The sequence below is a fragment of the Amblyomma americanum genome, chromosome 8 (genome assembly GCF_052857255.1).
Source record: "Amblyomma americanum isolate KBUSLIRL-KWMA chromosome 8, ASM5285725v1, whole genome shotgun sequence".
Lineage (NCBI taxonomy): Eukaryota > Metazoa > Arthropoda > Arachnida > Ixodida > Ixodidae > Amblyomma > Amblyomma americanum.
The window spans coordinates 53,136,964-53,162,315 of NC_135504.1; the positions used below are offsets into that span (position 1 = coordinate 53,136,964).

Here is a 25,352-nt window from a genome sequence, read left to right on the forward strand (position 1 = left end):
AAGATACATATGGTTTTGCCTTCGAAAGGGTTTCGTTCCAGTGGATGTGCCTGCACTGTTTGGTTGTTTGCGACCACCCGTAGGGCTACTCAAGCGTATTTGCAAGTTAGCGCATGTCCTGTGTCAGTCTTTCTTGTGTACGTCTAATTGCAGCGCTATTACCATTTCTGTCTCAAATAATGCACCATCTAGCCCAAACTGACGTTCTTCTAAACCATCTGTCGAAAACCCAGGGCCCTTTTGTGTGTGACCACCCGTCGTATTCCCAAATCAATACCTTTGTGTTTCTCATCGTAGCATCAACATGCCGTGCAAGATACATATCGTTTTGCCTTCGAAAGGGTTTCGTTCCAGTGGATGTGGCTACACTGTTTGGGTGTTTGCGACCACCCGTAGGGCTACTCAAGCGCATTTGCAAGTTAGCGCATGTCCTGTGTCAGTCTTTCTTGTGTACGTCTAATTGCAGCGCTATTACCATTTCTGTCTCAAATAATGCACCATCTAGCCCAAACTGACGTTCTTCTAAACCATCTGTCGAAAAGCCAGGGCCCTTTTGTGTGTGACCACCCGTCGTCTTCCCAAATCAATACCTTTGTGTTTCTCATCGTAGCATCAACATGCCGTGCAAGATACATATCGTTTTGCCTTCGAAAGGGTTTCGTTCCAGTGGATGTGGCTGCACTGTTTGGGTGTTTGCGACCACCCGTAGGGCTACTCAAGCGCATTTGCAAGTTAGCGCATGTCCTGTGTCAGTCTTTCTTGTGTACGTCTAATTGCAGCGCTATTACCATTTCTGTCTCAAATAATGCACCATCTAGCCCAAACTGACGTTCTTCTAAACCATCTGTCGAAAACCCAGGGCCTTTTTGTGTGTGACCACCCGTCGTCTTCCCAAATCAATACCTTTGTGTTTCTCATCGTAGCATCAACATGCCGTGCAAGATACATATGGTTTTGCCTTCGAAAGGGTTTCGTTCCAGTGGATGTGCCTGCACTGTTTGGTTGTTTGCGACCACCCGTAGGGCTACTCAAGCGTATTTGCAAGTTAGCGCATGTCCTGTGTCAGTCTTTCTTGTGTACGTCTAATTGCAGCGCTATTACCATTTCTGTCTCAAATAATGCACCATCTAGCCCAAACTGACGTTCTTCTAAACCATCTGTCGAAAACCCAGGGCCCTTTTGTGTGTGACCACCCGTCGTATTCCCAAATCAATACCTTTGTGTTTCTCATCGTAGCATCAACATGCCGTGCAAGATACATATCGTTTTGCCTTCGAAAGGGTTTCGTTCCAGTGGATGTGGCTACACTGTTTGGGTGTTTGCGACCACCCGTAGGGCTACTCAAGCGCATTTGCAAGTTAGCGCATGTCCTGTGTCAGTCTTTCTTGTGTACGTCTAATTGCAGCGCTATTACCATTTCTGTCTCAAATAATGCACCATCTAGCCCAAACTGACGTTCTTCTAAACCATCTGTCGAAAAGCCAGGGCCCTTTTGTGTGTGACCACCCGTCGTCTTCCCAAATCAATACCTTTGTGTTTCTCATCGTAGCATCAACATGCCGTGCAAGATACATATCGTTTTGCCTTCGAAAGGGTTTCGTTCCAGTGGATGTGGCTGCACTGTTTGGGTGTTTGCGACCACCCGTAGGGCTACTCAAGCGCATTTGCAAGTTAGCGCATGTCCTGTGTCAGTCTTTCTTGTGTACGTCTAATTGCAGCGCTATTACCATTTCTGTCTCAAATAATGCACCATCTAGCCCAAACTGACGTTCTTCTAAACCATCTGTCGAAAAGCCAGGGCCCTTTTGTGTGTGACCACCCGTCGTCTTCCCAAATCAATACCTTTGTGTTTCTCATCGTAGCATCAACATGCCGTGCAAGATACATATCGTTTTGCCTTCGAAAGGGTTTCGTTCCAGTGGATGTGGCTGCACTGTTTGGGTGTTTGCGACCACCCGTAGGGCTACTCAAGCGCATTTGCAAGTTAGCGCATGTCCTGTGTCAGTCTTTCTTGTGTACGTCTAATTGCAGCGCTATTACCATTTCTGTCTCAAATAATGCACCATCTAGCCCAAACTGACGTTCTTCTAAACCATCTGTCGAAAACCCAGGGCCCTTTTGTGTGTGACCACCCGTCGTCTTCCCAAATCAATACCTTTGTGTTTCTCATCGTAGCATCAACATGCCGTGCAAGATACATATCGTTTTGCCTTCGAAAGGGTTTCGTTCCAGTGGATGTGGCTGCACTGTTTGGGTGTTTGCGACCACCCGTAGGGCTACTCAAGCGCATTTGCAAGTTAGCGCATGTCCTGTGTCAGTCTTTCTTGTGTACGTCTAATTGCAGCGCTATTACCATTTCTGTCTCAAATAATGCACCATCTAGCCCAAACTGACGTTCTTCTAAACCATCTGTCGAAAACCCAGGGCCCTTTTGTGTGTGACCACCCGTCGTATTCCCAAATCAATACCTTTGTGTTTCTCATCGTAGCATCAACATGCCGTGCAAGATACATATCGTTTTGCCTTCGAAAGGGTTTCGTTCCAGTGGATGTGGCTACACTGTTTGGGTGTTTGCGACCACCCGTAGGGCTACTCAAGCGCATTTGCAAGTTAGCGCATGTCCTGTGTCAGTCTTTCTTGTGTACGTCTAATTGCAGCGCTATTACCATTTCTGTCTCAAATAATGCACCATCTAGCCCAAACTGACGTTCTTCTAAACCATCTGTCGAAAAGCCAGGGCCCTTTTGTGTGTGACCACCCGTCGTCTTCCCAAATCAATACCTTTGTGTTTCTCATCGTAGCATCAACATGCCGTGCAAGATACATATCGTTTTGCCTTCGAAAGGGTTTCGTTCCAGTGGATGTGGCTGCACTGTTTGGGTGTTTGCGACCACCCGTAGGGCTACTCAAGCGCATTTGCAAGTTAGCGCATGTCCTGTGTCAGTCTTTCTTGTGTACGTCTAATTGCAGCGCTATTACCATTTCTGTCTCAAATAAAGCACCATCTAGCCCAAACTGACGTTCTTCTAAACCATCTGTCGAAAACCCAGGGCCTTTTTGTGTGTGACCACCCGTCGTCTTCCCAAATCAATACCTTTGTGTTTCTCATCGTAGCATCAACATGCCGTGCAAGATACATATGGTTTTGCCTTCGAAAGGGTTTCGTTCCAGTGGATGTGCCTGCACTGTTTGGTTGTTTGCGACCACCCGTAGGGCTACTCAAGCGTATTTGCAAGTTAGCGCATGTCCTGTGTCAGTCTTTCTTGTGTACGTCTAATTGCAGCGCTATTACCATTTCTGTCTCAAATAATGCACCATCTAGCCCAAACTGACGTTCTTCTAAACCATCTGTCGAAAACCCAGGGCCCTTTTGTGTGTGACCACCCGTCGTATTCCCAAATCAATACCTTTGTGTTTCTCATCGTAGCATCAACATGCCGTGCAAGATACATATCGTTTTGCCTTCGAAAGGGTTTCGTTCCAGTGGATGTGGCTACACTGTTTGGGTGTTTGCGACCACCCGTAGGGCTACTCAAGCGCATTTGCAAGTTAGCGCATGTCCTGTGTCAGTCTTTCTTGTGTACGTCTAATTGCAGCGCTATTACCATTTCTGTCTCAAATAATGCACCATCTAGCCCAAACTGACGTTCTTCTAAACCATCTGTCGAAAAGCCAGGGCCCTTTTGTGTGTGACCACCCGTCGTCTTCCCAAATCAATACCTTTGTGTTTCTCATCGTAGCATCAACATGCCGTGCAAGATACATATCGTTTTGCCTTCGAAAGGGTTTCGTTCCAGTGGATGTGGCTGCACTGTTTGGGTGTTTGCGACCACCCGTAGGGCTACTCAAGCGCATTTGCAAGTTAGCGCATGTCCTGTGTCAGTCTTTCTTGTGTACGTCTAATTGCAGCGCTATTACCATTTCTGTCTCAAAGTCATGGCTGTCTCTCCGAGATTATTGGAGCCAACATGTAGAACTAAATAAAGCATGCACACCTGGCACAGCCTCAGAAATCATGTGAAATATTCTTTCAATTCGCACGCCGCTGAATGGACGCACTTCAACATCTACACTGTGGCCTAATGTTAAAGACCCTGCCTGTTCTTTCAACATGGAGTCACCGGCAACAAGCACACGCAAACGGGTTATGGTTAGGTACACCCCTTTGCAGTGGCTAGACACAGGAATGCAAATTTAACATGAGAAAGTATCGAATTAAAAAGCAGGAATACACCGAGGTATACGAACGGTTACGCACTTAGAAATATAGGGCTTCAATGCAATGAAAAACAAACGACCTGAAAAAAAAAATTAAGCAGGTAACACGCAGGTATAAGAACGATTTAGCACTTTCAAAAATAGATTGAAATGCAATAAAAAGAAACGCTAGAATATGGCTACCACACGAGCTCGAAATAGTTTGCGAAAAATGATAGCGAGTTAAAAAAGGAAACGTCAAACGCTTCCAAGAAGCACGGAACGGCCGGACCACCGTAATAGCGACTGCCACGTCCCGAATTCGTATGGGCACCGACAAATTCTGCCGAACTTATGGTGCTGTTATGGCGCGCAGCGGCGTTGGATTGCGCATGCGCAGTGGCCCAGCACGGATGGGGGCGCGCGCATCTAGGCACCCTAGCACTGGACAGCGCCTCCTATATATATATAAACAATAAAAATAGACGACCCGCAAGGGCACCTTGAGTCTCATGGTGGTGGTGCTTGGCGCCACCACGGACCCTAGCTCCCATACCGAAGCTGTCATCCGCACCGTGGCGATAAGTTTTAAGGTGATGGGTAGAAACCATGAACGGTGGCGGTCATGGCCATGGTCAAGCCCCGGCCGACGGGCTCCCCATCTGTATACCAGGTGGGGGGCTCCGGGACCTTCTTGTGTCTTTATATAAGGGTGAAGCACAAGTGACAGAATAGAAACCCTTAATCCATAAATGCCACATGGATTCTCAATTCCCTCACCCCCCTCAAAAAAAAAAAAAACGATCGGAACCGGAAACGGTACCGCACCGAAGGAATCGCAGTTCCAACTGCAAAATCTAGTGAAAATTTCCCACAGTTCCTGATAGTCCACGCTGTTGAGCAAAACGCTCCTGTGGCAGCACTATCAGTGTTTGTAATACAAAAGTGGCTAGTGGCTAACATAGGCGAGGAATGTGAAGCAAAAAAACTATCCTCAAGAGATCTTCTTGTACAAGTGAAATCGAAAAAGCAGTGATGCATTACTGAAGAGAAACTTGCCGATCTTGACAGACCCGCCGCGGTGGCTCAGTGGTTAGGGCGCTCGACTACTGATCCGGAGTTCCCGGGTTCGAACCCGACCGCGGCGGCTGCGTTTTTATGGAGGAAAAACGCTAAGGCGCCCGTGTGCTGCCCGATGTCAGTGCACGTTAAAGATCCCCAGGTGGTCGAAATTATTCCGGAGCCCTCCACTACGGCACCTAATTCTTCCTTTCTTCTTTCACTCCCTCTCTTATCCCTTCCCTTACGGCGCGGTTCAGGTGTCCAACGATATTTGAGACAGATACTGCGCCATTTCCTTTCCCCAAAAAACCAATTAATATTATTATTATCTTGACATTATTGTAACATCCCGCAGAAGCCTGAACAGCGTTCAGGGAGTAATTTCTGAGCGCTTGCTAATGACAGAGGATGAAAAAGAGCTCCTCGAGAATTTGCGTGACCAAAAGGTAACGTCCCTTCGCCGCGTAAAAGAGAAGAAAAAACAACACCTCACATCGTTCTAACATTCAGCAGCGCTCGTTTGCCCGAGTCTTTCCGAGTTGCATTCATCAGCTGCCCAGTGCGCCCGTACATTTATAACCCTTGGAGATGTTTCAAATGCCAAAGGTATGGCCATGGCAGCAAGACATCCAGAGGCAAGGAGACCTGTTGCAAATGTGCCGAAACCGAACATGAAACAGACAACTGCCAAGCAACTGAAACAAAATGTGCGAATTGCAAATGTCCACACACAGCCTACTCGCGAACCTCTGAAGTTTTCAAGAAAGAAAAACAAATCATCAATCTGAAAGTACGAGAAACTATATCTTACCCTGAGGCAAGAAAAAAAATTTAAGGAAGAGACAGCCAGGTCATATGTTGACGCCGTGCGCCGTGGGGCCGAGCGGCCTTTGTTGACAGTCGGCATACAGTACACCATCGTTGATGTGTGCCTGCCCCGTCCCCCACTCGAACGGCACTCCGGTGTCGGCACCATTGACTTTCCAGGGGCGATCGGTGGGCGCCGCGCTTAGCGATGCAACTTCCTCGCTTGACAGGCGCCATCTTGGAAGCCACCGTGCGCTGCGCATACAGATCGCTCGCGAGTCCCAGTACGCGGAAGCTGTTTCTCTCGTCGCTGGACTGTCGTGGACTTCGTGGGATTCGCAACAGCTGTTCCGTGTTTCACATGCTGCGACTAAAGGAAAGTGTTCGGCCTAGTAGTTGACCTCGCAGTGCGATTTTCGGTCAGGGCTTTCATATGCAAGAGATTTCCTCCTGCGACACTGCGAATTCTGTCGGTCTGCTACTGGGGAGTGCCGTCGTTCTAGTCCCAGAAGTCCCAGAAGGCTTGCGATCGAGTTCCGTCCGGTTGGTATTCAGCCGCAGCGTCGGTGTGTTCGCTCTGCGACTGACCAGTGGGAAGCGCCGAAATGGCGTGCGGCCCGTTTCACATGCATGCGATTTTCTCCTGCGACACTGCGAAATCAGTAGGCCTGCGCCTGCGGAGGGGGGGGGGGGGGCGTCTGTCTAGTCGCATACACGGTGTAAGAATAATTTAGGTGATGACACTGCAGCCGGCGTGCCGTCCTGGTTGTGTTCGCCGCCGGCGCTGTTTCCGTTTCCCGGCGACAGGTGGCGCTAGTAGGTGGAGGCTCTTAAAGTCCCTCGATAGAGGCTCTCGGATTCGCGCTGCGTAGGTTATCGATGCTAAGCGTTGCTCGTTTGTCGCGCTCGATATCGGGGTATATAGAAAAGTATGCACAGGCATGAATACACCGGGATTCTGCAGTAACAAGACTGATTATCTAAATGAATGTGCAACTGATTTCTCGACGGCGTTTTTGTAATAGCTCTGATAGCTAGCATACGTTGAAGCCAGTATATCAATCGTATTTTCTAGTTGCGCCCGCCAATGTTAGCTAATTAAAGCAGAAATAAATAAATTGTAACAGGATTTTCGGGGAAATAGCCTAAGGACAGCTAGCCAAAATGCCGTTCCGAGCTTCGGTCGTCAACGCAGTGATCTCGCGCTGTGCGCTGGCGGTGCGGCTGCCGCCGCTGCTCATCTTCCTCTTTACAAAATAAACGTCCTCAAAGCACCTTGAACCATTGCACCTCTAGCTTACACATGTACTTGGTTACAAACTTCTCTCGACACGCGACCCCTACGCAGACTTCTGCTCAGTGTTAAGGCGATGGCGGTTATACTTTGCGCCAGTACAGCAAGCCGTGTGCAGTACAGCTTGATGAAGGGCATGTCACACGGCTAAATCCATCGCAACTCTCAAAGCAGTATATCTTGTGCTAGTTGCCCATGAATGGGCATAATTTTTCTATCCTATTCTGTCATTTCAAGAGAACAATGCGTGCTCTTATATCAGAAAAAAAAAATGTCCGACCTGAAGTAGGTCTGGTGGTGTGTACAGTGCTCTTACATTTGTGTAGAATATTAGGAATGGTATGCTGAAAGGGGGGCTGAACATATACTTTATTCTGTCACAAAACTATACATTACATGGCAAAAACTGTTTAAAACATACATTCACAAAAAAATCTAACAAAAATTAGTACATTCTGTAAATTTGGCAACAGGATTCAGGATGAACAAAGTTTTGCAAGCTTTTTTTTCTCTTGAGCTTGTTTTTTCAAGTTCATGGTTGCAGCTTTGCAGTGCTGCCTCATTCTCATGGTTAAGAAATAGTGCAGAATTTGTGCGATGACCTCTTCTTTGTGCTAAGCACATGGAAAAGTCAAGGTCTTTGTGTCAAGCACATGCTCCACTGTTTCCCAGTATACAGACTGACTGTCGGCATTTTTTGCAAAGTGCTCCTCAGCTGCTCTCAACAGCTCAAAGAGATTCACGTTGGGGTGCAACAGTCCACCCCTGCTCTTTGTGTTGGTCAGGGATGCTTCAGCAGAGCTGTTTTCCGGTATGGTAAAAGCAGACCGGCAACAATCGCACGTTGTGGCTTTCATCAACTTTCAGCTCAAGAATCCAACCACATAGTAAAGAATGCAGTCAACGACTTGCGCTGTATCCTTTCCGTTTACTGTGATAACATCCTCACATTCCCAGTCCTCAACAAGAATCAGTTTATCAAGCTTTTCTTTTAGCTGATCAATGAAGCCAGGCGAAGAGTTGCTTGCACTGCCTAGTTCGATCAGGGCTCTGAAGTCTGATGCGTCTAGTAATGGCTTCTCATCGACCACGCAGCAATTCCCAAACTTGGGAGGCCTCAGAAGGCTGTAAATGGACATTGTATTGTACAGTTGCAAAAAAGTTGGCATTGAAGCATGGTCATTCTGGCTTCCAGCAAGTCTTATCTTGCCAAAGAATCTTTCGATCGGATCTTGGTTCATTTTATTTGTAAGAACGTATCTGAACTCGTACTTATGCAAAAGAACCGCACAAAGCTCTTTAGTTGATCTCAAGGTAACTCGGAGTCCTTCAGAGGTGCTTTTTGTCAGGAACATATCTTTCGTGATATTTCCACTCTGCAGCTCTTTTTCCCAGTTATCCAACCATTCTACCCCACGTGACAGAATGCCTAGGTCAGAGCCCTGCTTTGTGACACCTTCATGAGGAAACCGCCGGTTCAAGGCATCGAAAAGATTATTAAGAAACAATGTGAATTCTTGCGTGGCTTCAGTGTCTCCCAGACTGCGCACACCACGGTTTCTGTAAAATTCAATACCTGCTGCCATCGAGTGACTGAACACTTGCGTGGCAAGCTTTACCCGCATCTGTTCACAGTTGCTTGGATAAAGGTGGGAATGTGTTATTTTTGGACACACCTTCAGAGCTCCAACATTCTCTTGGTCTTCTTTATAAACTGCTGCATAGTCCTCCCACCTAATCCACGTCCCTCCTTTTTCAGGTACCTTTGTTGCAAAAGACGGTTTCTGATGCATTTAAAGAGGTGTGGAGCATCAGAAAATGCAAAAACTTTTTGTGTGGGGTCGCTTGGATGTGTGAAGGAGTTCTGGCAGGCTTCTAGTGACCCACTTATACCCAGTGTTCGCCACATAGTCCTGTTTGTCGAAGCTCCATCACAAACAAACCCATGAATTTTTGCTCCAGCTTCCTCCATAAGTAAAATTGCCTGAAGGAGCAACTGTGCAAGAATAGTACCCCTCGTGGCACCTTTTGCTGCAAAAACACCTATTGGCTGAGCATAACTTTCACCAAAAGGGCAGAACATAAAAACAAGAGCATGGTCTGCAAGCTCGCTACTGTTTTCAGTCTCTGATGCCAGACCGACGTAGGTCATTGTCTTTGAGTTGACAGCCTTGCTTTTACGGACTTGCATCTCATCAAAGATGATAATACCGTGCCGCTGGAAGTCATCTTTCTTTTCAAGTTTCCTTTTTAAGGCTATGAAGAACTTACTATTAAAGCCTGGTTTAAAGCCCACCAATGAGATGTAGCGGTGTATTGTTCGTACTGAAGGCAAGGCGAGAATTTCACTCTCCATCAAGAATCTGTATCCTGCAGGTGACCTAATATGGAGGAGAAGGCAGAGCAAGATCCAGTCATCTGAGTATCTTCTACCGGTTTTTGAGCGAGCTTTGCCTGCAGCTACACACTCTTTCAACACCAGCTTTTGCGCTTCAGGAAGGTTTGCTTCTCTGGAAAGGCGTTCGAGTGTTTCATTACTGATTTCTAGTAGTTTTGATTTGCAGTTAGCCAATTCTTGTTCAAGATTATGTTTTTGTTTTTGAAGCCGCACTTTTGACTTGTAGCAGGCAATCCTGGCGCGCCGCAACATTTCAATGCGTGTTTTTTTCGATGGACTGGCCGGAATGCGAATGTGTTTCAGTTGAGAATTCTTTTTCTTTCGTGCAGCATGAATACGAAGTACATCTTTTAACTTAGCACATGCATTGCAACTTGTACTCTCTGTCACTAGTAGGCAACTGTTGTGCCGCCAGGTTCCACATTTGTCAATATATGCGCACTCGGGGCGTATATTATTGTACATTTCACCACTGGGACCACCTGCACACACATGCATTTCATGAAAGACCCGCGCTGCACACTCTATATCAGCTAGGGAATTCATGGGCAAACCAGAACTTATGGTCTGTACGTTAACAATACGGTCATAAACAAAACATTTCACTGACAAGGAGCCATTATGTGATGTGGTTACTACTAGTACTTTTCTATGAAAAGGCGCCTGGTTACTCTCTTTCGGCAATTCTAGCTCACTGAAAACAACAGATTTAACTCCAAATCTGTCAGAAACTTGGACTGCCCAGGCTTCACTTGGGAGTTTAAGGCTGGATGCACAGCATGACAGAGCGGAAATTGTCATTTGCTGTCCTCCGTCCTGGAGGAACAAGGACTCGGTGGGTCGCTGCTCTTGCGTTGGTCCATGACTTCTCTCTTGCTGCGTAGTTTTTTCAGATGAGGAAGAAACTTGTTGCTGAATGAAAAGATATGACAGAATCAGGAATGTTTCTGCCGTCCCAACTAAGCCAAAGTTTTGTTTACGTCACCTATATTATGTCATTACTTCTCTTAAACAAGTCGGTGTTATATGTTTCTTGCTATTTTATTATTTCTTATTAATCTAAAATTTTCCTGTTACCAACCTCTTCTTTAATGCCTGAACGGTGCTGAAATTAAATAAATAAATGTTCACTTTCCGGATGCCACCTAATAGTGAGCAAAGCTTATGCCATTACTAGCACACTCCAATGTCCAATGAGATCCTGGCTAATTAATTATAATCAAATAAATATACTGAAGGGAAGAATCGTATCGTATTTACGATAATTTCCGGTCAGTAGTTATTGTAGAACAATATTATGATTTGTTGCGCCTAGTGAGCTTAGATGAGGCGGCTGGAGGAATGCCACCTGAATTTAAAACAGGAAATTACCTTTTCAGCTGTATGACTAGGTGCGTCGGCAGTGCATGTGCCACTCAATGTGTCAGTATCGTATTGAAAAGTATCCTCTTCTTCACGTGGAGGGGGCGCGACGCTGTTGAAATCCAAGCGTGGCCTCTTACAAGGCGCGTCTGTTGATTCGGCATCAGAATGTATTGAACTCGTTGTGTCAACCAGCAATAAATTTGGTGTATTTTCAACGGCCAGGTGTAGCTCTTCAGAAGCATTCGACGCTTCTGGCTGTCCTTGCTTCTTAGGCTTGCGAGAAGTCGGCGGCAGAGCCTGCCGTTTCCGCGGAGGTTTTCTCGTTTTTTGCTGCACAGTCAAGTATCCTGGGCAGTTCGGGAAAATGCTAGGCACAGCGTCGGGTGAGAGCACCGGTTTTTTTTGTGCGTGTAGAAGGACGTTCCCCTTGTATTCCGCGTGATATGTTACAGAGATCACTTCATTCGGGAAGTGCTTTGCGCATACGTGGTCGGTAGGCTGCAAAACTCTATCTGCTCTCGGAATCGCCCGTCGCCACTTTTCTAAACGTTCGGGTTCACGCGGAGCCTTGAAAAGCGACACACGCTCCGTACAAGTCCGATACCCCGACTTGCAATTCGGTACAAAGCACTTCTTGCCCATTTTGAAGCGCAGCAAGGCTGAGCGCAACTAATTGCACTCGGCGTCACATGCCACGGCGTGGTATACGTTGAGTGAATCCCAGCAGAATACCAATCAGCCGAACAATGCACTCACTGGACTCACAGGCACAACCAAACACTTTTCGAGAACCCGGAGAAGCCTTCACACACACACACACACACACACACACACACACACACACACACACACACACACACACACACACACACACACACACACACACACACACACACACACACACACACACACACACACACACACACACACACACACACACACACACACACACACGCACGCACGCGCACGCGCGCGCGCGCGCGCGTTTCAGCAAGTACACCCCGCGTGTGGCGTGAAAATTTCCGAACGAACGCGAGCGGGCAGCGCGGGCCCCTGGGCTCCCATAGTACAGCGCCATCTGTACCCTTGCGGCGAAAACTACCGCTTATTCAAGGTCATCTGCGAACACAATCTGCCCGCGCCTTCTCTCTACGGGGAGCGGCGAGTGTCAGCACCTAAATTATTCTTACACGGTGGTCGCAGACTGCTTGCGATCGAGTTCCGTCCGGGTGGTATTCAGCCGCAGCGTCGGTCTGTTCGCTCTGCGACTGACCAGTGGGAAGCGCCGAGATGGCGTCCGGCCCGTTTCACATGCATGCGATTTTCTCCTGCGACACTGTGAAATCAGTAGGTCTGCGCCTGCGGGGGGGGGGGGGGGGGGGGGCGTCGGATTAGTCGCAGACGGTGTGCAAACGAGTTCTATCCGGTTGGTATTCAGCGACAGCGTAGGTTTGTTCGCTCTGCGACTGACCAGTGGGAAGCGCCGAGATGGTGCGCGGCCCGTTTCACATGCATGCGATTTTCTCCTGCGTTTGATTCCATCAAACACAATATATTGTTGCAAGAGTTATACAACTATGGAATCAGAGGAATTGCATTTGACTTGATAAAAAGTTGCTTAGTCGACAACAATACGTGCAGATAAACCAAGCAAAATCAGGTCTAGGAACAATAAAAAATACGGGGTCCCACAAGGCTCCATCTTAGGGCCCTTACTGTTTTTGTTTTATATTAATGACATTATCGATATTCCACTTACGCCAGATATAATCCTGTATGCAGACGATACTAATGTATTTTTTTCTGGAACAGACTTGGAAATGCTTGAAAGGCAAACAAACAGTTGTCTAAGCAACCTATCACAATGGCTTAACATTAATCAATTAGCCTTGATTACTAATAAAAGAAAGTACATTATTTTCCGTCCCAGAAATAAAGCCATCAATAGAGAACCTATTATACTATTTCGTGGGGAACACCTAGAACGAGCAAACTCCCACAAATTTCTGGGGGTTATTTTTCAAGAAAATTTGAGCTGGTCTCTGCACATAGAAAAAATACGAAAAGATATTTCCAGATCAATCGGAATTATCTTCAAAGTAAAAGAACTTACTACCAATGTGGTTAAAAAAACCAGTTGTATTATAGTCTAGTTTTTTCTCGTTTGCAATATTGTATTCTTGTATGGGGAACTACGACATAAGCAAACATGCAAAACCTGCTTATACTACAAAAACGAGTCATACGATTAATAGAAAACTCTCCATATAGAGCCCCTTCAGCCCCACTTTTCGAAAAACATCAGATATTAACTATCACGAATATCATGAACAAAAGAGTAGCTTTGAAAATATATGATCAAATAAAAATGGACCCGGCTGGGTTCTCGCAAACTTTCTTCTTTAGAGACCACGACCATAACCTTCGGCATATGACCTGTAGAAAAGAACTAGTGCGTACGAACTACGGTACACAAACGCTAAAATATCGAATCGCTTATCTTCTAAATAAGTACCCGGGTATTATAGAAATCATTCACAACAGTCGTTCCACGAAAGCATTTAGCAAAAAGTTAACCCATTTCTTTTTTGTGACATAACAATGGCTTACTTTTTCTGCACATATCTGCCCTATATTAAAAAAAAATCCATTTTTTTATTAGAAAAGAAAACCTTACTTTGGCCGGCCTAGTTAAGCTCTTCTTGCCTTTTGTTATGTTCAGTCACACCGATATTTGTATTTTATGTGCAATTCTGTGCAACAATGTTGGCTGGCGAATATACTTTTTACAGCATTTCTTAACTGTGTACCTTAAATGAATATGTGCTGCTTTTTTTTCTTGTTTTTTCTTTTTTGATGTTTTCGTGTATAATGTTATATGCAATGTCTCTTTGGTGTTATGATCTGTTTTTCTTTGGTTAAACCTGCCCACTGCTCAGTGGTAGAGTGTAAAGGGGGCGGACGCTTCGTCAGGCAACTTTTGATTGCCTTTTTGTTCGCCTCCTCGGCAACCAAGTGTTGTGAAATAAATCTGAATCTGACACTGCGGAATCAGTAGGTTGCGCCTGCGGTGGGGGGGGGGGGGAATCGGTCTAGTTGCAAACGGCTTGCGATCAAGTTCCGTGCGCTTGGAGTTCAGTCGCAGCGTCGGTGTGTTCGCTCTGCGACTGTCCAGCGGGAAGCGCCGAGACTGCGTGCGGCCCGTTTCACATGCATGCGATTTTCTCTTGCGACACTGCAAAATCAGTAGGGTCTGCGCCTGCGGGGTGGGGCGTCGGTCTAGTCGCAGACGGCTTGCGATCGAGTTCCGTCCGGTTGGTATTCAGCCGCAGCGTCGCGGTGTGTTCGCTCTGCGACTGACCAATGGGAAGCGCCGAGACTGCGTGCGGCCCGTTTCACATGCATGCGATGTTCTCTTGCGACACTGCAAAATCAGTAGGGTCTGCGCATGCGGGGTGGGGCGTCGGTCTAGTCGCAGACGGCTTGCGATCGAGTTCCGTCCGGTTGGTATTCAGCCGCAGCGTCGCGGTGTGTTCGCTCTGCGACTGACCAATGGGAAGCGCCGAGACTGCGTGCGGCCCGTTTCACATGCATGCGATGTTCTCTTGCGACACTGCAAAATCAGTAGGGTCTGCGCCTGCGGGGTGGGGCGTCGGTCTAGTCGCAGACGGCTTGCGATCGAGTTCCGTCCGGTTGGTATTCAGCCGCAGCGTCGCGGTGTGTTCGCTCTGCGACTGACCAATGGGAAGCGCCGAGACTGCGTGCGGCCCGTTTCACATGCATGCGATTTTCTCTTGCGACACTGCAAAATCAGTAGGGTCTGCGCCTGCGGGGTGGGGCGTCGGTCTAGTCGCAGACGGCTTGCGATCGAGTTGTCCGGTTGGTATTCAGCCGCAGCGTCGCGGTGTGTTCGCTCTGCGACTGACCAATGGGAAGCGCCGAGACTGCGTGCGGCCCGTTTCACATGCATGCGATTTTCTCTTGCGACACTGCAAAATCAGTAGGGTCTGCGCCTGCGGGGTGGGGCGTCGGTCTAGTCGCAGACGGCTTGCGATCGAGTTCCGTCCGGTTGGTATTCAGCCGCAGCGTCGCGGTGTGTTCGCTCTGCGACTGACCAATGGGAAGCGCCGAGACTGCGTGCGGCCCGTTTCACATGCATGCGATTTTCTCTTGCGACACTGCAAAATCAGTAGGGTCTGCGCCTGCGGGGTGGGGCGTCGGTCTAGTCGCAGACGGCTTGCGATCGAGTTCCGTCCGGTTGGTATTCAGCCGCAGCGTCGCGGTGTGTTCGCTCTGCGACTGACCAATGGGAAGCGCCGAGACTGCGTGCGGCCCGTTTCACATGCGTGCGATTCTCTCCTGCGACACTGCGAAATCAGTAGGTCTGCGTCTGGGGGGGGGGGGGGGGGATGGCGTCGGTATAGTCCTATACGGCTTGCGATCGAGTTCCGTCCGGTTGGAATTCAGTCGCATGGGTTTAAGAAAGCATGCGCGACCACTGATCACCTTGTCCGCCTTGAAAACACCATCCGAGAGGCGTTCATCCACAAACAGCACTGTATCGGGGTCTTCGATTTGGAGAAGGCCTATGATACCACGTGGAAGATCGGCATCCTCCATGACTTAGCAGAGCTAGGGATCCGTGGCAGGTTTCTGAACTGCTTGAACGACTTCTTGACTAACCTCACATTCAGAGTCCGTCTAGGAGGAACTCTGTCAATGACATTCACACAAGAGAATGGCGTACCCCAGGGATGCATTTCAAGTACGACACTCTTCATAGTAGACATGAATTCTTAGGCCAAACACCCAAGTCCGTAATGTATTCAGTTTATGTAGATGACCTAAAGATAGCATACACTTCTTCAAGCATACTGTCCTGCGAGAGACAAATACAAATCACACTAAATAAACTTGCTGCTTGGGCAGAGAAAAATGTCTTCAAATTCTCTCCTGAAAAAACAGTAGCTGTTCTGTTCTCATTACGACGAGGCCTACAGGTCAATCCCAATCTGTGCTTGAATAAAACGGCACTGCCAATCAAACAGGAACATATATTTTTAGACGTCACAGTTGACAAGAAACTTACATTTCTACCACACATTAACAACATTAAAAAGAAAGCATCCCAAGCCCTCAATGTATTAAAGGTGCTCTCGCAAAAACGGTGGGGGTCCGATAGAGCATGCCTATTACAAATATACCCCTCTTTGGTGCGCTCCAAGCTGGACTACGGGTGCATAGTATATGGTTCAGCAAAAGCATCCTACCTGAAAAGACTGGAACCTGTTCATAATGTTTGTCTGCGTCTATCAACTGGAGGAGCATATAGAACATCCCCGGTTAATAGTCTTTATGTTAAAGCTAATGAGCCCACACTAGAGGATAGAACAGTCACAGTTACATGCACGTACATCCTAAAAACCCGTTCTCTTCCTAAACATCTCTGCTATCCCATTGTTACCAAGTGCCCATCTAGAAGATTATTCAATAATAAACCACATTTTATCAGGCCACTAATAATGCGCTTTGAGGATAAATGTGAAGAGCTGGTAGTGCTGGACGCCCTACCGAATATTGCACAAAGATATGAATATCTGCCACCATGGTACAGCCTCCCTACGGTGTGTGACTTCACACTGACACACGTAAAAAAATGAGCAAATGCCATACGAGCACATACTGCAAGAGTTCTTTGCCTTGCAAGAAAAATATGATACCTACACTGAATTTCACACTGATGGCTCAAAAACAAAGTCATGTCGGAAGTCCAGTAATTCAAGGAAAAAAGAAACAAAATGATGCGATTACCACAGTATGCATCGGTATTTACTGCGGAGTGTTATGCCATTTTTGTAGCCGTAGAACAAATAGTAAAACAAAACAAAAAATAGCATCATTCACACGGATTCACTGAGTGTGCTTAAAGCACTCTACAATTGCTGCTGAACCCATAATAGGAAAAATCATACATAACATAGTTAAAATCACAAAGCAAAAACATAACATTATATTCTGCTGGGTCCCTAGCCATGTTGGAATTTTCGGTAATGAGAGAGCAGATGCTTGCGCAGCGGAAACTCGAATTGGTCATATCAAACATGTTAACATACCACAGAGGGATTTTTCTAATTTACTGCACAGTAAACTCAGGTATAAGTGGCAGGTTGCATGGGAAGAACAGACAAACAACAAACTACACTCTATAAAACCCATTTTGGGAGAGTGGAGATCATCCAAACATCAGGAACGTTTTAAAGAAGTTATTTTGTGTCGACTACGCATTAGACACACACCTTACACACAACTTCCTATTGACCAAAAAAGACAAACCTCTCTGCGAAATGTGTGGCGATGAACTCACGGTAAACCACATTTTAATTGTACGCACAAAACTGGAACAACTGAGGAATAAATATTTCACAACATTCTACAATGAATACGTCCCACTATACCCCATGTAACTTTTGGGTGATCAAGCACTGGTTGATTTTTCAAGCGTTTTTATGTTTCTCAGAGGAGCCAATGTTTTAAACAAAGTTTAGATATAAAAACCGTAACCTTTAACAAAAGCTCTAACCGTGTGCTTAGCGCATCATAGCCTGAGTTGCTTTTGCGCCATTAAAATCAATATAGCTAAGTTCTACAGGGACTATTGGTACTTACTGTGCTGCCTTCATCATTTATGCAGTGAGCACAGGTTCATATGACAATATATTCTTCCATGCTTTTCACCTTTAATTTGATACTATACATGCTGTCCACTATAATAAGCAGAAAATGTTCTATGTAAGCATAATGTATCCTTACACAGTTTTTAATATGTGGTGTAGGGCCGCTGTAGCGAGCGCGAGTCGATGCCAGCGCGCGTGCCGGAAAAAGCGAAAAAATTAAGGACGATTACGTTACCTTCTAATGCGAAATTTCAGTGCAGGTCATCAGCTTTTCGATAGACTGAGGCAAAGAATTCGAGCAAGCCATGTATGCACAATTACAGACTTGTTATTGTTCACACATATTACTTCTTCAAGAAACACTCCACTAACAGTTCTTGATTGTCATGAAGGAAGCTTTATCGTCGGCAAAAATGTACGGATGTATGCTAGACTTGCTGCACCAATGCCTGGTTCTCAAAGACGAGGTCTATGAAAGTATTTGGCGAGGCTGTCACAGCCGTAGGAGCGAGAGGAACGGGATTTTCGCCCGGATACGTGGTAAGAAATTCCTTTTTGAAAATATATCTAATTAAATTCTCCCACTAATAAGATTGGTGTGGATCGATCGATGGGCGGTTAATGCTAGTCGCAGTAAGTGCACGACGCCTTTGGTGAGCGCTATAGAGTAGACCGGATAAAACACAGCGCGCTATCGCGCGGTCGCCGCCACGTAGGAAGAAAGCGGGGGGGGGGGGGGGGTAGAGTGAGAAATGTAACCAGAAGCGCAGCTAGAGCAGCCAAAGAGCTGTGCTCTCGCGCGCTGCAGCAAGCGCATCACAGCACAGGGGCCGGGACCCCCCCCCCCGCGACTTTGGCGAGGCGGGGCGCGCGCGGACACGTGTTCTAGGTGGTTAGCGCTCAAAAGACGACGGAAGGATCAGCGAGCAGTGAGCGCACGAGTGCACGAGTTATGCGCGCGTTGAGGCGATGGTCCCCGGCTGGACGGAGCGTGTTGAGGTGATAGTCCCCGGCTGGACGGCGCCGGCTCGCGTGTCGAGCACAGTCATCGGGGTTATATTCGGTCATTCGGCGGCTGTACGACATGGCGGACGAGGCGCTGATGGCGTCGATGCAATAGCGTACCGCCTCGTGCGCTGCAGTTTCAGCCGTACATGTGGCGCCATCTGGGAGGCGCAGCGGGAAAAAAGCGACTGTTCCGATCAGACGCCGACGCTGTGCTCCTCTGACCTCGTCGTGACTTTTAGCAAGCACAAGCTGGAAATGCCTTGTAAAGCGCTCACCTCGTTTACTGTTTCCTTTATTGCCATCCCACACCTGAATTTGGGTACACTGGTTTTTATTCGGCTGCGCACTTGTCATGTTTTTTTCCCGGGACTGCGCAGTCTCAGCACGACCTATCGCATGAATCTAGCGCAGGGGAAGCAAAAAGAACCACTGAGCTGTGAATTCAGATGGAGCTTTTAGAGTCGGACTTTTTTGCACACATCCCTCGCTCGACGCCTCAGGGCAAGTTTTCAGACATGACCCGCGTTAATGAGCGAACGCGACGCTTTCCGGCCTGCAGAAACGCTTTCCTCTGACCAGCTGAATGTTTCCATCACCGCTTCCTGCTGTTCTCAGCGTTTGCTTCTGGGCAGTTTATCCTGCCGTAGACGCACGCCACTGGTAGCAAAGTTCATAGCAACAGTGCTTTCTTGCTTTCTTGCTAGGCGTTCGATCAGGATTCCCACAATAACTGAGAAAACGCCCTTCAAACAAGCAAGTCGATTTACTGTTGCCTTGATTGGTGTCATAATAGCTGCAGAAATGCCGCGGGAAGCAGTTAAATATAATGTTTTATCGTTTTTCCTTGAAATCATACGAGTGCAAAACGAAACAGCGCTGCCGAGAGCAGTACGGCGTGCCGGGTAAATAGGCCAGCGTGGAAGCGATACAGAAAATTGTCATGTGAGACCTGTGTGCACAAAAAGCTGTGTACATTCCGCGAGCGAATGCCAATTAATTTACAAAACATAAAAAAGCACTCTATATACAAAGCAGCGTGTAAGTAGCGCCCTGCCGCTAATAACCCCGCACGCGGCACACTGCAAGCAGCCAGGGCGATGCACTCGGCCGTATATCGCCCAAACTAATTCACGCGCTGAGCGTTCACGTCACTGCGTGCAATCCGTGGCGATGATTAAGAGGGTTTGTTTTCAAGTCGCGGGATTTCAGGCTCCTGAGAACGCCGATGGCGCGCTCAACCACCGGTCGCATGGCGGCGTGTGCCGCGTTGTGCAGCCCCTCTTGAGACACAGCACTTGGGTGGCCTGACGCCGCTGTCAATAGCCATGGCTGCAGCCGGTAGCCACTTTTCCCACCGGTCGCATGGAGGCGTGTGCCGCGTTGTGCAGCCCCTCTGGAGACACAACACTTAGGTGGCCTGACACCGGTGTCAATAGCCATGGCTGCAGCCGGTAGCCACTTTTCCCTGCGTAATCAACAATGACGTGCAGTCAAACATGCCCTTTGTCGTCATTAATTTCAACTCCCTTGAGGCACGCTGTACTATGCAACGCGATTCACATCACGTAGCTCACTGCGAGGTTTTGGAAAGCATGATATTCATGCACACGCATACAATATATGACTCAGATGTTTAATAAAAATCCGCCGGTACCTTTGCAGGCACCGGAAGCGGCTCTTGAGAACGCCGATGGCGCGCTCAACCACCGGCCGCATGGACGAGGCGTGTGCCGCGTTGTGCAGCCCCTCTGGAGACACAGACAGCACTTGGGTGGCCTGACACCGGTGTCAATAGCCATGGCTGCAGCCGGTAGCCACTTTTCCCTGCGTAATCTACAATGACGTGCAGTCAAACATGCCCTTTGTCGTCATTGATTTCAACACCGTTGAGGCACGCTGTACTATGCAACGCGATTCACATCACGTAGCTCACTGCGAGGTTTTGGAAAGCATGATATTCATGCACACGCATACACAATATATGACTCAGATATTTAATAAAGATCCGCCGCTGCAAGACCAGCCTTGAAACTTTCGACGATGTGTTGCGTAATGCAGTCCATTTCAACAATGTTTTATATGCATTGCTTTCAGCTGTGATAACAAGTAATAATTAACATACGGAAAACTGGCACAATGCGTGTATATCTTACTGCAATGCATGACTAACCAGCGCGTCTCATTCTTGTATCTTAAGTGCATGAGGGTCACTGCATAGTGCCGTACATAAAACTGAGGTGGTCCGATGCTTCACAGGGCTTTCTTACTGCTTAGTGAGCAGAAACTCTCCTTTGGCCAGCAGGCCTGCCTCCATCATTTACCGGACCTTGAATATCGCCGTACAAACGCGTCATGGCAAGATCCCGGCCTGCGGCGTCCACGGCCACAATACGCATGTGGGCATCGCATATCTTCAGAAAACAGACAGGAAAAATTCCCTCGTGAACTTTCATTCTCGAGGCCCGAAGATGTATCCGAACACATGTGAGCTAGCAGAGGCAGAAGTCTGCTCACGATCTGTGCGTTTAGGACATATATCCCTTCGGGCTCCAAAAGGCTGCCCCCTGCAGGCAGCTATGCCCCGCGGCGCCTTGATGGCAACGAGTGTACCATCCACACATCCTACGACGCCGGGGATACTGCAGTTGCGAAGGCAGCGCTCTTTGCCGCCGCCTTCTCCTCAGGGTTCACGGGGAACTGAAGGCAGCCCTTCTGCGCGCCAACTTTACAAATTGCCTGCGACACCCGCCGCACGCATTTGCTCACCGTCGGTTATGCTTTGAAAGCGGGGACGACGTCTTAGTGGACGCGCCGTCTTACAAATCGCTGGCCCGGCTGTCTGGATCACCGTCGCGGCTTCCCGGTTCGCCAACACGTGCCAACGATTGCCAACGCAACTTGCTGGCTTTTACTAACTTCGTCACACCGGGCCCAGTGGTTACTGCGTCGGCGCGTGTGCGCATACTCCAGCTCTCCGACTGTGGCGCACTGATGCAGCGGGGCGTATAAAAGCTGAACTCCTGACCCTGGACGAAGCATTGCTGAGGACGATTCAGGCACGAACGCATCGGCCCGACGCTCATCCTACTTTTCGTATTACAGGTCTGTAATACTCTTTACTTGTACATACATTTTGTAGTTTGTGCCTGGGTCGTCCTAAAGCAATGACTGATGATGAAGGGTCCGGCACCGCGTCTAACACGAAAGAAAAGAGAGAAAAGCTATTCGACAGGGCTCCAACTACTGTGAAAGAAGTTGGAAGTTTTCTTGTGAAGCTTAACAGCAAGTTGGAAGCCTTGGGAAGTAACCTTAACCATGAGCTCGGCACCCTGCGGGGATCAGTCGAATTTATGAATGAAAGTTTTGAAGAATTTAAGAAAGAACTGGCCGAGGCTCGTCGGGAGATAAGCGAGCTTAAGGAAGAGCAGAAGTATCTAAAGCATGAAAACAGTGAACTTTCGAAACAGCTGCAGCGTACTAGAGCAGAGCTAACTGAACTTCAGCAGTACAGTCGCAGAAATAACCTTGAGTTAAAAGGCATCCCTACTACTGACAGCGAGTCACTGACAGGCATTGTCTCCGCTCTTGCCAGGAAGGTGGGAGCGGAAATAACGGTGAATGATATTGACCTCGTGCATCGAGTGCCAACAAAACACAGGAAGAAATCGAATATCATCGTTAAGTTCAGGTCAAGTGATGCCCGTGATAAACTGCTCGAATCGGCAAAAAAAACTCGCTTAATCACATCGGACCTTTAGAAGATCTGAGGATGATCGAGGATTCCTCCTCATGGCACTCACTCGTCGTCCGGTTTTAAAAGGGTCCGGTCGCTAGGATTCCCCAGGTTCGAGGAGGTCTTCGCCAGGTTGGGCGTGGCCTAACTTGCGCTGTCGTACACACACACACACACACACACACACACACACACACACACACACACACACACACACACACACACACACACACACACACAGCACATGCCTCGCCGGAGAGAGAGGGTGCCGCTGGACAATCGCCCCCACCAGAGAGAGCGGTGTCTTTGCGTCCAAACGACAGTTCTCACGCTGTCAAGCCGAACACGTCTGTCGGGAAGTCCGAATGGTCGAGACGCCTGCGAGCAGGCACAGTTGAAGAGGTGAGCCACCCCTGCTCGGTTTTGGCGGTCGTTAACTGCCTCCGTACCGACCGGTCGATCTTCCGGGAGCAATGATGTTTACAAACGGCAGCAGAGTCCTCCGTCTCGAATCCAATAACCCAAGCGGGGACTGGCCGTGGAAACCAAGATGCCCATCGCCGTGCAGTGACCCCGCCTGCAGGTGTGCCGGGCCAACTACGCAGCTGAACCAGACGGGCTCTCGCCAGAAACCTTACAATGCACAGGTATACGAAATATGAGCTCATGTGAAATACCCCCCGCCCACTTACGCACACTCTTTTGTGGAGTAATGACTGGCGAAAGATGCTTTACATTGGGAATAGTAAAACGATTTTATTGAATTCAAGGCTTATGAGAGAAGTTGTGCAACTCTTTTTTTATGTTTCGGTAGACGTAACTGTCTGCATTTTACCATCGAAAATGAATATAAATTGTCTTTTCGTATTGTTTTATTTTTGTGGGTGGTGTTTAGAGAGACGTTGCCAACAATTTTCAACACGCTGCAAATAAGGTTATAATCTGTACATATGACAGAGATTCTCCTTACTTCGCGGTGTGGATAGGGCTCCTGTCTTGTTGGAAGATATATACCCCATCTTTGAACGGGCCTTCCAGCGCAAAAGGAACTAGGACTTGCTCTATAATTTGAGCGTATTGGTCCGCGGTCAGGTTCCCATCAATGAGATGCAGCGGTCCAAGTCCGTGGCAGGCAATGGCGCCCCACACGCTGATAGAGCAGCGCCCACTAGCTGCCACTTGTTGAATGTACTGCTGGTCATATCTGTAAAATGACTGTCGATTTCACGTTGAAATTCGCATTGAGCGCGAAGGTTCAACACGCTTAATCAATTACGTTGCGCCCAAAAGAAAGAGGCCTCTGTATTTTACAATATCAGTGCGCGTTCAAAGAACCTTATGTGGTCTAAATTAACTCAAAGCCTGCCATGCGTCAGTCCTCATAGCCCATGTGTAAGCTTCCGATGTTGAGCTCCACAAAGCAGCGTAACCAATGCACCTTGTAAACGGAGACAATATTTGTAATCTATTCGGTTACACGTAAACTGGCTTACCTCGTCCCAAGGAGTCTCCAGACCCTGCGCTGCTGGTCCCACTTGGTAACAAAACTCCAACCGGGCGCGCTTCTCCAAGTCATTCAAGCGTGGCCTTTGACATGCCACCCTGCTCTTCAGAAAAGCGGCATGCAGCCTGCGTTTGATGGTGGAAACTGATACTGGGAGATCAAGCTCCCTCTTGATCTCGAGAGCTGTCATAGCGGGCTCGCAGCTGGCAGCAGCAACAATTGCCATTTCTTGGTCCCCCGTCGTGGCCAAAGACCTTCCTGCTCTAAGTGCATCCTCTACGCGGCGTGTAGCCATAAACGAACGACAAATTCGGTTATACAGCGCACTTCGAGCACCCAGCCTCTTTAGCTATTGCCCCCCGACTGCGGCCGGCAACAAACAGATCTACCACTTTTTGCCTCTTAACAGCATTGAGTCGCGCCATGCTTGTACTTTCTTTACGCTGAGCTAGTGAAGAACCTCAACCGGCACAGCGCTTTATATCCACCAGCTGTGCTTTACAATGGCTGTTAAAACGCATTACTTGTCGCACTTATTTCAATTCCAACGCAACCAGAAAAAACTGCGTCATGGATACGAAGAGGTAGCACCGCAGTCCTTGATAAGGCAGCATTTTTTTGTGAGAGCGAGCTAAATGCCCAGTCATTTCAAAACCGAATGGCATGCTCTGGAACCTTTTTTTTTTTGCCGAAAGTAAAGGTTTGACGACAAAAAATAAAATTACGACAAAAAATAAATTTTTCAAATACCCTTGCTGTGTCAACAATCAATGATCGTTGTCCCGAAAACACATGCATCAAGAAATTTTCTTCATACCGTACAGATTTCGCGCCATTTATTACGCAGAGTCTATGTGTGCGAAGAACGGCCATGTTATTTCCGTCTGAAATGCGATTATCATCGCCAGTTACCAAACCTGCAAACTGATACTCAGCACTATTTAAATACAATGGAGCAGCAGAAGCGTACCTTTTTTTACCATATATACAAAAAATGATCACGAGCAAAAAGGGGAACGCTAAAATATATTGAAGTTTTCTTTGCATAAAGAAGTAGGTGCAAGCATCTGGAAACTCAGTGACCCTTTATACCGAGCCATCAAAAGTGCCAGATTTACCTTTAAAAAGCAGATATCCTATTATCATTGTATGCGGCCGATGCACTACCATAAAACCATAATACTCGCTTCTGCTACACATACATCTCAATCATTTTTTCTTCATTTTCTTCAAACTTTATCTTGATAATGACAATGCCTGCCACCCGTAACTGTGATGAGCCTTCCTTGTCAATGCACCAATAAATCCCA

The 25,352-nt window shown here is 47.7% G+C and overlaps 1 pseudogene; it reads right to left on the reverse strand.

Moving 5' to 3' along the window:
• LOC144101501 (uncharacterized) overlaps positions 1–24,232 on the reverse strand; it is a 43,309-nt pseudogene extending 19,077 nt beyond the window's left edge.
• Positions 24,233–25,352: the final 1,120 nt, after the last annotated feature.